Below are 14,125 nucleotides of genomic sequence, written 5' to 3' on the forward strand. Positions count from 1 at the left end.
GATATAATTTCGCCAGGGTGATCGGTTCTCTTTCATGTGTTCTTTCGCCGATTGCGGTATGCGTGCCGATGAAACGAGAGTAATCTTTCGCATAAATGAAACGATTACTGTATATGCGTAGTATCGTAGTAGTATTTATTAATATTTAATCAATCGTTTAGTTTTGTTGTTTTTGTTTCAACATTACAGAGCTGCTAACACAGTAAGTACAAGTAAATATAAAACAAAGGTCGACAGATATAAATCGTAAACTCCGTCTAAATGCTAGTCAATAATGTAAACAAATAAGAGGATACGCGAACGACTTTGATAATTTTCGAATCATTTGTCTCTTGGATCCCGACGAGTAAACATCGTAGCTCTCTTGTCCCACGTAAGTACGTCTGAATAATTTATATGTACTTTCGACTATTCCGTATATCTATAACGTATATTTAATTTATTAATACATATAATTTTATTTTAAAACAAATCTTACTAGGATAAATTTTGAAGGCAGATGTAAAAATACAGAAAGTAATTTTATTAAGCGATCGATTGTAATCTCGATAAGATAAAAGCATACCGGGGTTTTTCACAAGGTTTTATTCACAAACAATTGCATTATATATTATTAATAATATATTAATACATATAACGTTATATAATTTATTAATACAATCTATTGTTGCATCTCGCTGATATAAAATAATTATTGCTCGAAATATCTCGTTAAAGGCTTTAAATTTTATACTCTAAACTGTCCTCGCTTTATACGTATATAGAACCATAGACCATCAACGCTATTATTATATTTCGTATCGTTCGACTTTACAAATGCAAACGAATTGCTCACAACTTTTTAATATGTCCATGTGGAACGCAGCGGTAACGATCTTTGATCGTGCCTTACCTATGTGCAAGACTTTCTATTCCTCGGACGTGATACTTTTCTACATTGTGAAGCTCTTCCATGATCACGCGATTATATTATAATGACGTTTGTGCGAGTAGTCGGAAAGATTTCGTTTTATATATAACGAGTGTTAATTGATTAATATATGTTACTGTTTCAGTTCAACGATGGGACGCACATTTAAGGGGAAAATATAAGAACTGAGAAGATACAGCGAATGAATGAGCAAAGACTAGAACGTGGGACAAGGTCACGAGAGTGAAAAATCACGGTGAAAAAAGAAGAAGAAGAAGAAAGAAAGGAAAAAGGGAATATCTCGAGAGGAAACAATGCTTCGTCCTATCGACGTTTCGATCGACGCTCCTCGTAATCGTGTATCAGGTAAGTAAGTACGTTGTAACAGTGGTGAGGTATCTCTTAACGACGAATATTATGCAGATGCACGGTGACGTGCTCGTAGAATGTTAGAATGCAGAAAAGAGGTGTGTATCGGCGCGTTAACGTTTTGAGTTGAAATTCTTGCCGAGTCAATCCGGTGCTCGAAGCGCTATCCCGATTACTTACACTCTACACCTTCCTCGATCTTAGACATCGCTTAGAACGTCGTAAAATATCTTACGTGTTGCTTTTAACGGTTCTTACGTAGAAGATAGGTTCATAATGAAATCGCCAATGATTTCATGCAATTAGATTGATCCGTTGCGTCATAGTAAGTGGTACATCTCTTTCGAATCTTTCGAACATCTTGTTGATTCGTTGGGATAACGAAACATAGCGAATAATATTTATTGTTTTCTTTGAGCGAAATCTTACTAGAATAAATTTTGAAGGCAGATGTAAAAATACAGAAAGTAGTTTTATTAAGCGATCGATTGTAATCTCGATAAGATAAAAGCATACTGGGGTTTTTCGCAAGGTTTTATTCACAAATAATTGCAGTAGCCGTATTATTGCGATAAAACGAAACCGCGGCATTGAGTCTCACAACAATCCGCGGTGTATTATTTTTGAGGAACGTAAACTCTGCATTTTATGAACAAAGTAGCACAAGGACATGTTACATCCGGTTATTACGCGCGTCTTTGGATTAATTAAATGCCAACTAAGCAAATTTATATCGAGATCGTATGTAAATCGTACCGTGCAATCGACGTTCGAAGATACACCAACGCGTGTTTATATGTTTGAACAACGATCGAATGAATTTTGTGTACGGCAAAAGACTCCAACTTCGTTAAGTCGACCAAACGGCCTTGTCTTTCCTTTAAAAATCAACCAATTTATTTTCTTTCGATCGATGAGTCCGGTCAAGTATTATATTATATCTACGTATTTTTTAACGCATAACTTATCAACCGACCTTGTTATTTATCGGTGCTTTAATAGTATCGTCGATCGATATCATGAACTTTATTCGCCTTAAAAAAATAATCGTCAAACTTAGATATCTATATTGCGATGGGATGACCGATTCTCGTGTTATCAAGATTATTTCGCTCGATGGAGAATGTTTCAAAAATTTGAAAAAAATCGTTTCTTGCGTTAGCCATTAAGAGAAAGCATATGTATATATATATTTTTTTTTTGTATATCCAAGTAGAAAAGTGGCACTAATGGAATCTACGATAGCGTTATCTACTTTCTGTTTTCTTTAAAATACATTAGAAAATAATTAAATTAGAAAATAACTAAGTAATTTATGCATTTATTCGATATTGTTCTAGAAAAGATTGAAATTTGACGTAAATGTTTTATCTAAATCCATGACTTACGGCGTTGACGTCAATCGATCCTTTCTCGTAAAATATTTCTCGCAAATGCATTTGTCAATAAATGTAACGGTGTCCACTGCCCACGAGCTTGCACTATGCGTCGACGAGGCGAAAGTTCCGAGTGGAAGGCGGGAGGTTTGACATTTTCGAACAATAGATCGAAGAAAAGTGCAATTGAAGTAAGGCGGAGAATAAGAAGAAGGAAGATCGAGAGCGAAGCAAGATCGAGATCGAGTAGAGACGATATTTTCAACGATATTTTCCAATTTTGTTTTTTTCTATTCTGCTAACGATGATGGATAAACAATTTGGGTGCAAATAAAGAAAATTTAGTCGAAGGAAAGAAAATAAGTCGTGGGACGTCTGAGTTTAGAAAAAGATTCTTTCGACATCGCCATTGGTCGGAGAGATCATTACAAGCATAATCGGCATTCGTTCGTTCTGATGTAACCGCCGCATTGTTTCTATAACAACGAAACGCATCTAGTCGTTTGCCGTTACCCGTCTCTCCCGCCCATCGACCCAGTAACAGTCGCGAAAAAAAAAATAGGCACTTTTAAATATTTAGACCGGCGAGTTTCGCAACGTCCCTTCCTACGTCCGATATTATCGATTCTGGTTACGAGAACGACTCGTGCGAAGCGAATTCTTTCTTTTTCTTTTTTTTTCTCTTTTTCTCTTTCTTCTCTTTTTCTTTTTTCATATTTTTGTTGTTTTTTATTTCTCGGTTTTTTTTTTCCTTTTCTTTTCTTTCGAACGAGTTCGTAAAGTATACGATTCGGCTTCAATCCGCTTTCGCACCTTCGATCGTTTAAGAATCGAGAGCCAAAGTATTTGATAAGTCACGAATCCGGCCTTTCACTCTGCCCGGAGGATCGACTGTACTTCTCTGCAACAGGATTCCGCGCTTTAATTTTCATTCCATCTTCTATCATTTTTCCTTTTCTGTAAGACGTACGTAGCTTTCGCGCAATCTTCTCTCTCATTTCTATTTTTCTTTTCCTTTTCGTTCTTCTTTTTTCTTTTTTTTTTTTTCATTACTTTTTCCAACGTATGTACGTGTGTCGCAAATATCGACACGAATCGTTATGATATATAAAAGATAAAAAGGAGGATTAGAATTACTCAGACACTCGTTCGAACGTTTCGAACATTTTCATTAAGTACGCGTAGGAAAGAATTTTATGCGATTGCGTCGTTAACGATCATTCCAATAGTTTCATCAACGTCTTTCGACCTTGGAACGACGATATTTGAATCGAAAAGAGATAAAAGAGAATAAAGCCATATCCTTTGGCATCGGTTTACTCTAAGCGAAGCTCATCGTACTCGTTCTCGATCCTCTTATTGGCTCAGTCCTTTCTACGACGGCAAACGGTACCACCGACATTTACGAGAGCCACGTAATGACACGGTTCGTAGTTGACTCCTAAAGCGAACCGACAATAAGTCGCGACGCTGATACCGCACTGTGAGACCAAGATGAGGTCAAGACTGCCCTCTTTCTACGAGACCTTGGCGAACGTCCAGTCTTACGCATAGCTAATCCACCTTACTCCACGTTATGCTTACTCTCACCTTCTGTCTCTTTCATCTCACCCACACACTCTCCTTTTTTCTTATTTCTTTTCTCTTTTTTTTTCTCTTCTCTCTTTTCCCATTCTTTTCTTTTTTTTTTTTTTTTTTTTCAACCGACCAAGAGATACCGCTTGAAAGTCTTACGATTTCTCTTCTTTCGTGATGTATCGTCCATCGATAAATCAATAATAAATTATGCGCTGATTCACAAGCTCTTTTTTTTTCATTTCTAAATAATACTCGGTAGAGACTTCTATTTTTTATTTTTTATTTCCTTTTTTTTCTCTCTCTTTTTTTTTCTTTTTCTTTTTCTAATTCCATTCCCAAATAACGTTTTATAGAGAATGAGAAGTCTTTAGCCGGCTCGAAAGCTCTCTACAATCTCATGTAAGATCCCTACTACCTTAGAACTCTGTAACTCCGGTAATTTTGCCACAGGTTCGATGAACTTTTTTCAACTTTCCCTCTGTTGGAAGGCCGTGAGCACGGATTTCGTTTGGAAAGCGAGCCGACGAACGATCGAACTCGCGGAATTCACGAGCTCTCCGTATATATCCATATGTATGTGTGCATGTACGTGTTTTAGTTTCGCGCGTGTGGACTCGTTCGCCTCGGAAAGAGATAACGATAAGGAAACACGAGATTTAGATAGAAATGGATAGAATATAAGAGTTTAAATCTTAATACAAACTAAGTTTCGCATTTCACAAATGTTTTTACCGATTCAGTTATATCGTTGACGCATGACGCGATCTTTCCTTCGTCTCTTCGTCTCTTTCCTCTACGATCTATTTGATCACGATAATAGAAAGTCTTATCATCGAGAAGAAAAATCTTTTGATTTTCTTCGAGCAGGTTGGTGAAACGTAATGATAGACGTAAGCACTCGAAAGCTGTATTTCGATAAGGGGAAAGCTCGACTTAGATAAATAATATTTGATCGAGTACTATTGTTTGTCTTGGATTGAAAGTGCGAGCAAACGAAGAGCGAGCAAGCGAACTTCATACATAAAATGTATAATCTTAACGCGTCCGTTGGCCGGCTAAACAAGAGTGTTATCGCGTGCTTCTTATTTTGTTTTGTTTCATGCAATCTACAAATCGTGATATCGCAAGTTGAAGTGTGTCCGATGGAAAAATCGTTAACTATGAAACGTTCCGGTGTAAAACGTATTTTCCGTTCACGATGTCGGTACCTGATATAACGTTATGTCACGTATCAATGTAACAACATCTCTTTTTTCTCGTATTTTGTTTTTGTTTTCGTTTTCTTTTTCCTTTTTTTTTTTGTTTTCTTCTCTTTCCTTTTTTGGTTTATTTTTTTTTTTTTTCTACGATCATCGAACGGATTATTTATCAAAGATATACGGATGGACTCGTGACTTTTCGAAGTGAACTCGAAGTGTGCATGTGCTAAACAGTTTATAATTAGACGGCAAAGACCGTGGAAGAAGGCGAGGGAAACATGATCGGAGAGGTCATGTCGACGACGAGGACGCCGATAGGAGATGGGAGAGGGGGTATCGAAGGAGAAAAGAAAAAAATTGAGAGGAGAAGGAGAGGAAGGAAAAAAGACAGAAAGACAGAAAGAAAGAAAGAAAGAATGAAAGAAAGAAAGAAAGAAAGAAAGAAAGAGATAGCAAAAGAAGCGTGCAAGCGAGAGAAGGAAAAAAGTGAAGGGGCCTTGACCGACCCGATGCGTGACAATCGACTACGGACAACAAACGAGCAACAGGACTGAATCAGCCGACGAGGAATGTCTCCTTGTACCGTTATGTCGTGATCTTGCTGTTATACCGACCAACTGGACGGACCGTCGTCGTAACATTCATTTAGCGGCTGAACTTAACGACGGAAAACTGGTTCGACTAGACCAGCCTCTCTAAGTCTAACGATTAATCGTATTTCGAGCGTCATCGAGATTGGTCCAACGTCTTTTCTCATTATCGAACCTTCATTTTCGCCTTGAATATCTCTTCGAAGTTTTAAGAACAGACGAATGAGAAAGAAAAGAGAGAGAAAGCCATTGATCGGCCATTGTTTCGTACGACATTTAATTATTAATATAACGGGATTAATTATCCTTATCTAATTCATAGTTTCTAATCAACAACGTCCTCTGAAATCTTTCTTTATCAGCAAAAAATGCCGTTATCCGACGTTCTTTATTAGTAAAAACTTTCACAATTATATTTCCACGACAACTGCGGAGTCGTTAACAAACTTTTTGAGAATAGTATTCGGTTTAGTGTTATACGTAGATTATCGAAGACTTTGTATATCAAAGGTATCCCGAGGAATTATAATCCGTCGTTAGAAATTAAGCTATTCGGTCTTTTATCGTGTCGTTTTATTACACATTCATATATTTTATACGCGTATTTAGTACTTTATTCTTTAGCCGTATACGCGAAGGTATGCGAAGACAAGGAAGGACTCGCCTTACGAAATAAAGAAACCTCAGAAAGACTGAAAAATTCTTTGATAGTTGAAAGAAACGTCTTTGCCCGAAGGAAACTATAATTTTCCGACGGATAATTTCATTGAAACTGTTAAATCTCTCTTCTAATCGAAGTTAGTTCAGACAATGTAATTGTTCGTAAAATCTCGCTTCTCCGAGCGTCAACTACAAAGTCTCGACAATAACGAAGAATTTCTTTCGGTGAATTTTAGGTCAGCTATTCGTCTTTTATACCTGTGACAATTCATTTCTAACAACAATAATCGTAGTCTCTAATGGTCGCGCCGCCACGACTATTTCGTCGTTTCGCGGAAGTTATTATATTACATAACGAAGCGTCACTTCCTCGTTCTCGGTAACGTGAAAAATAGATTTAAAACGTAGTACCGTGTCATCACTGATAGCATAGAGAACATCGGAAATTATGAACACCTTGAAAGTAAAAGTGATATACATATATCTACCTATTTGTACGTATATATACGTATCGAATAATATTGTATATACGTTTCATTTATGTTATCGTACGATTACATAATTGTCAGATTATTAGCATTTTAATATATCCACGCTGAAATATAAATTGTTGGCTGTGAACGCGAAGATAATGTAAACGTGTAAATAAAGTTCATAATGAATCGTAGAGAAGTAAGAGAAAGGAATAATAAAAGAAAAAAAAGAAAAAAAGAAATAATAATAAAAATAATAAAAACAACAATTTGTATGTAAAACATTTATATCTGTATCGAGGAGAGGATAACGACGAAATCGAAGCACCCGGCTCTCGCCGGATTTTCATAATTTAATCAATTATTGTAATTATTTTTAATTATGATCTCGCCTGTTCGCGGAATGATATAACGATAACGACGATTTATATACGAGACGATTATAGGAAAAATAAAAAAAAATAAAAAAATAAAAAAAGGAATAAGAGAAATAAAAGAAAGAAAAGAAAAGGTGAAGAAAGAAAGAAAATTGGAAAAAGCTAATAAACGAATAGAGAGGAATCGATTCGGTGTCAACGTACCGTATGTTAAACAAGAGAGTAAAAATAAACATCGAGGCGACGAGGGAGCAGATAGAAAATTTGGCGGTCTCGTCCGTTGATCGGTCAGTGCTCTTAGTTTTATGCGACTCACGCGAGTCGTTTAAATCCATCGTCAAGAGAGCCACCTGTAATCGGTCGGAGAACGCATTCTTCACGCCATCCATACACGAGCATCGCGTAAAACGCACACGATGGAGAAGGAAACTCATTCCCACGCGTACCGAGGACGCGTACACGAGGAGCGAGAGCCTTCTTTACTCGTCTCTTCCCACACGTCGCGACGTCTGCCTCATCGTGCGGTCAGATAAAGTCGAGAAAAAAAAAAAGAAAAGAGAAAGAAAAAGCGAGAAGAAGTAATAGTAATAATAGTAACAATAACAAGAAGCGTATTCCGTCCGAAAAGAGAAATAAAAAGAAAATTAATAAAAATAAAACATCGAAAGGCATTTAGACTTAAGAAGAAAGAGGAAGAAGAAGAAGAAGAAGAAGGAGGCATCCCTCGATTTCACTCGTAACGATACGTATATTCCACTTTCCCCTTTGGAGATACGAATTTACTGGCTTCCAACTTACGTAAGAGGCATTTAAATAAACGAAAAAAAGTGTTCATAGCGACGATAAATCGGTAGTTAACTCGAGCGCTCGTTAACGGACCGTCGAAATGTAGAAACGATCTGTAAGTACCGCTCGAAAGGCGAACTATTTTGAAAGAAGTTCAAGTAACGAGGATCGCCGATCTTCCGATCTTTGCGGCGCAAAGGAAAGTATTTCATAGTGGTAGGTAGATATATAAAGTACTCTCGGTGCAAACGGGTTGCCCCTGTAGCGTAGCGATTTATTTGCTAATAAGAAAGCTCGATCGTTTCAGTTATGCGTACGCCGTCAGCGCGGAGTTGGCATTTGTAATTAGTCGCTCGTTAGCGGCGGTAGAGTAATTACCTATCGATACGCCGCTTGTGATTGCCTTTTTACGTAGTACAATGAAATGGGTTGATATCGGTTGGACATATCGATGAGTAGTGGACTGTGTGTAGGCAATTTATTTTCTTCCTGGTAATCGGTCATCCCATCTCGAATTACCTAGGCTAGCTTTCTGTGACGAGATGCTACCATTTCTGCTTTCTCCTTTTAACTATGCGCCAAGATATTTCCATCGATAATATTCATCGTTGCCCCGAGGGCTTCGCGCTCGACGTTTCGAATATAAGAAAAACGAAAAGGGGAAAAGGACGGCGGATGTCTTTGGTATAAATAATATATAGGTATTTGTTATGCTAAACGATATAACTTATTTAAATCTAGCTAGTCGGACAAGAGAACAAAAAAAAAATAAAGAAAAAGAATGAATGTTCTCTTCGACAAAAAATACCGTATACCGCATAAATACAGATATGAAATTGTTGCGAAGCGTAACGAAAATTATCACATACGGAAATATTAGAAATTATAGCCTTAGTTGTCGTCTACGCGTCGGGTCGTTTGGCGCACACTTTTCAACATTCACTTGTCGCGTATTAATTGTTCGTCGCGAATTAACCCCCTTGCGTAGGCGTTCTACATGACTCGCTCTCCTATGTCCGGAATAGCCGTTTATGCTTGTATTACATTGCTACTTACAAAGCAAACTGGTTATTCCTATCAGAGGGATTAATAAAATAGGAACGACTAGCGAAGTTGACATTTTTCTACTTTTTCTAGTCTCACGTATAAAAGCAAGGTGGTATTGGCTTTTTCTACGCTAAAATTAATAGCACCTTGCGCAATAGAATAGTGCGCCTCGTTACTCGTGTACACTATGATTTTAACGCTACCTTAGACTTCGAGTGAGTACTCGGATGCATCCGTGACTATAAAGTACGACAAGTAATTTATTCTATGGTGTTAGCCACAATTTTTATTTTATGAAAGTAGCCGTCAACGTTGAAAATGTTATAGGTTAAAACGAATTTCTCCTTGCTAATTCAACTACAGAATTGGTTAATCGATATCGTAAAAATAAATCAATAGAAGTCATTGGTGGTTCCTGAAGCTTATAGAAAAAAAAAAAAAAAAAAAAAAAAAGAACAAGAAGAAGAAGAAAGAAAGGAAAAAAAGACACAACGGTAGGATCTTATCTCAGATACAGTTAGCTTATCAGCACGAGCCGATGCTTCCTCGTGTTCAAAGTGTTATTCGAGATAGGCTAAAGTACGAGAACGTTTAAGTTTTTGTATGGCCTCGCGTAACGCGCGTGCCTATCTCTAACAGTCGACTTTCTTAGTCGCGTTCACGCACTGATTATTTTAGGTAAAAAGCCCGAGATATCTGAAGAAGGATAGCGAGAGAGAGAGAGAGAAAGAGAGAAAAGACTCTCGACTTCGGGTAAACGCTTTCGTCGATCATACATGCGCGCCTGTATTCAAAAAAGAAATAAAAAGGGAAAGAGAAAAGCAACCACCGAGTTCGAAGGAAAATTTTTTATTTTGAAAATATATCAGTGCAATCGAGATTAACTCGTTAATTATAAATTCGTAGACACGATTAAGCTCGACACTTATAATATCCATAATGCTACTATACCCGATAGTTCGATGTAACGCTAGTAGGAAATATAAAACAAAATTATCGATGCAAGTGGTATTTCTATTGGGAATAAAAAAATCACATAGCGCTTACTTCCGTTTGATATATTTATCATTACGTATGCAAGACCGTATGAATTTAAATTCCTCCACTTGGCTTACTGCCGTTAAACGAGCAAACGTCATTGGCAATGCGCAAAAGAAATCTCTATGCATTTTTTCGTAATAATATGTTATATATATATATATTTTATATGTTATATATATTATATATATATATATATATATATATATAAGGTTTAAAGATCTCATTTTTTTGTTATGAAAATGGATGAAAATTATTACCCTTGTTGCTAAGTCATTGGGAATACGATTTAAAAAGAACATACATTAATTGCCATTTCACGCGGTTCATGAATTTCTTATCTCCATGCAAGTAATTGAATAACACAGACGACTCTTTTCGAATTTTTTATTCATTTTCAAAAATGAAAAAAGATAAACGTTATTGTTTACAGACGAGACTGAATGGTTTACTGTCAAAAATTTTCACGCGGAGAAAATCATCTGTAATGTCGTTATGCAAAGTTCGTGGGACCGATAAGACGCGTTTGCAGTCAAGAGTATGATCGGTAACGTATCGTTTACAACGTGCATACATATATACGACACGATAAAATCTAGATACGCGAGCTCAAAGAGAGAAACTTTCTTTGTCCCTAATTTTCAATTTTATAGATTATATTTATTAGATTATATTTTATAGACACGTTTTCTAGATTATATTTATGTTTTCCAATTTCATATTTTTATAGAAATTTAAATACGAAACATAACATTTGAGACAAGCTAGTCTCGAATAGATAGTTTTAGATGATTTATTTACTTTTATTTAACTCTATGAGATATAGACTCAAAACAAAAAAAATATTTGGCATTATTAACACACATGGATATTTTCAATAATAATTTTTCTTTAAAATACGACAAGTTAATATGTAATCGCATACACTCAACGATGTATCTGTGTCACGTGTCCCGATATAACAGCAATCAACGATTGCTATCGAATCGATGGGAAAATTATGTACGCAACGTATGGCCCGCAAACGGGTAATTAAATATACGTAACAGTCTCCCAATGTCCGTTCGGTTTAGTCGACCATAAAACCTGTCTAACGCGTTGACAGAGCCGAGAATTTACATGGCCTTTGCATTTCGTTTAATAAAAATTCTTGCAACAGGTGTAACGCTGCAATTTTCAGTATCCCGTCGAGATGCAAAAGCTTTTCCAAGATCTTTCCTTTTCGATTTGTTTTTCTTACTTTCTCGTTCCTTTTTTTTGTTTCGTTTTTGTTCTTATCGAATGACACGATACTATAAAGGTTAACGACATGCGCGATTACATTTCAAATTTACATCTGGCATTACTACTTTAACCATCGGCTTTCCATTTCGCAGTGACCACGTTTAAGGACGTCCGACGTGGTGGGTCAGTTTTACGCGGCTTCTCTGTGGTTAGATATAACACGATAACCGCGACTACCATTGTTGCTTGCACAAGAAACAAGCGAGCAAACTTCGTGTACGCTTTGTTGGCCATCTTAAAGTCGTTTTAAACTGCGACGTGTTGGTAACACCAAGCAGCGTCGTTCAAAGGGTCATTTTTATAACACGATCCGTTAGTTTTATGGCTGGGACCTATGGCTCCCATACTCTCTCTTTCCCCTTCCTAAATTCTCTCTTTCTCTAGCGTACAAATACTGTGAAACTCGTGAATCATTCTTAGGACTCTCGCCAACAAGTTTTCAGGTCGGAATTTATTTGTGGAGAGTCATCAAACTTTCGATATACGTTGTCGTAGATGTCTTCGTCTTTAATTGGGATCTCATCGTAATAATTTCTCGTTAATTAACTTTCATGCAATATTTCTCATGTCATCATCTTCGCAAGATCGTACGAGTACCTACAACGAACTAACGATCCACCTTTCCAAAATGCAATAATTAATTACAAAATCGGCCGTACTAAATCGTCCGAAATTAAAACCGTGGTAAAAGAAAGACAGGACCAGTCGTGGAAGTGAAAGGCCTCGAGTCTCTCTTTCTTGTCGTTGTTGTTGTGTTCTGTCTTTCCTTTATTTTTTTTCTCTCTTTTTTCAACAGCTTCGATAGCAAGTTCTCCGAGCTCGATACGAGAAAGATGGAAAAGCTGGAGGGCTTGCTCGAAGGATGGAAGGAGGGTAGAGTAGGATAGAATATGGTAGGGGGAGGAGAAAAGCTCGAGGACTGTTTTCAACGTGTCCAGGAGACAGGGCAAGATCTGACCAAGCAGGTGAAACGGTTCCAAACGGCTCTGAGGCGAGTTTGGAGAGTTGCTTCGAAGTCGGAGGTGGAAAGCAGCATCGAGCAACAGCATTAACAGGGAGAACTGGTTTTGGTAGAGCCTATGCCAGGCCGGTAGTACTTGAGTGTTAGCATAGTGGGGGTAAAGCGATCTGTTTCGTCGTTGCTGGGGGCGGCGGCGGCGGCGGCGGCGGCGGCGGCGGTAGCGGCGGCGGTAGCGGCGGCAACAGCGGCAAGAAAAGCAAAGGAGTGGGGGTTGACGGCTCGGCAGAGACAAGCGATCCTTTACAGTTATAGTCAGTCCGGATCGGGCGCTCGGTTAGCCGCGACTCTTCGCTGCGCGTTTCTCGTTGTGTCGAATAGAAAATCCACGGAGGCAGGTGTATAATAATACGTGAGCGTGCAGAGAGTACAGTGAACAGTGTTCGCGCTTTTATGGTTCTTCCTTCCTCTTTCTCTCTCTCTCTCTCTCTCTCTTTCTATTTTCCTCCTTTTCATTCTTTTTCCTATTTTACGCATCGTACGAGTGGCAGAAACTCTGGGAAAGGAAATAGAGAATCCAGCACGATTAACGGTACGGCGTCAAGTTTTAGTTCACGTTAGAAAGGAAACGCGTGTGTTAGTTTCTTCGTTCTTTTATTCTTTGTTTTTTCTTTTTGAATTTTTCTTTTTCCTTTTTTTTTCTCTCTGTGCTTTTTTCTTTCTCTTTCTTTTATTTCTATCCCTTCCAAGTTTGTATACGGCAAAGGAGAGCGAGCGTTTTGACATTTCGATCTAGCCGGCACTCTACTTTCACATTCGATCGTTTCCATCGGCGATGGATCGGATAGTTTAAGAATGATCGATGCATCGTGACGTGTATGTTTGGTGTATGTCAGAGAGAGAGAGAAAGAGAGAGAGAGAGGGAGAAACAGAGATAGTCGCTTCAGCGATCGACTTAAATCGGCAGCTGCAGGATAGGTTTCTCTGATAAAGTATGTACGCGCGTTGTCGATATAATTAGAACGAGGATTTAAAGATGTAGGAGGGAAGAGTGAAAGAAGAGGAAAAGAAGGAGGAGGTGGAGAAGAAATGAGTTGTCCAAATAGACGGCGACAAGTTATTCGCCTCGCGCGACGTAACGTTATTTAAATTTATTCGTGGACGTTGTCCACGCTCTCACAGAAAGTTGAAGGAAAGAGGAAGCATCGTTGCCGTTGTCGTTGTTGTCGAATGCTCGTATATAATTGTAAGGGAAACGTGGAAGGAGATAAAGAAAGAAATAAAGGAAAAGAAGAAAGTATCGTCGGGCGAAATACAAAATGCGAATTTCACGGGGAACTCGCGCAAAATTGCTACCTTCTTCGGCTACCGAGAGCGAAAGTAAAAGTACGCCGGTGCTGCTTACTTAACTCGCCGCTTAGTTCGTTCGTTCGTTCGTTCGTTCGTTAGTGTAGCGACATTTAAAGTGCACTTTCTAACG

The 14,125-nt window shown here is 37.9% G+C and overlaps 1 protein-coding gene across 9 annotated transcripts in view; it reads left to right on the forward strand.

The window, feature by feature from the left end:
- The first annotated feature begins 351 nt into the window (after positions 1-351).
- LOC127065955 (protein dimmed-like) overlaps positions 352-14,125 on the forward strand; it is a 31,236-nt gene continuing 17,462 nt past the window's right edge. For 4 of the 9 annotated variants that reach the window (XM_050999091.1, XM_050999098.1, XM_050999109.1 and 1 more), the window contains exon 1: positions 12,951-13,237. The gene's annotated coding sequence lies outside the window, so the exon portion shown is untranslated. Of the gene's footprint in view, positions 374-1,055; positions 1,277-12,948; positions 13,238-14,125 lie in introns of those variants that run through there. The other 5 variants (XR_007782228.1, XR_007782227.1, XM_050999038.1 and 2 more) reach the window with 3 other exon arrangements.

The sequence above is a fragment of the Vespula vulgaris genome, chromosome 1, assembly GCF_905475345.1.
Source record: "Vespula vulgaris chromosome 1, iyVesVulg1.1, whole genome shotgun sequence".
In the NCBI taxonomy this organism is placed as follows: domain Eukaryota; kingdom Metazoa; phylum Arthropoda; class Insecta; order Hymenoptera; family Vespidae; genus Vespula; species Vespula vulgaris.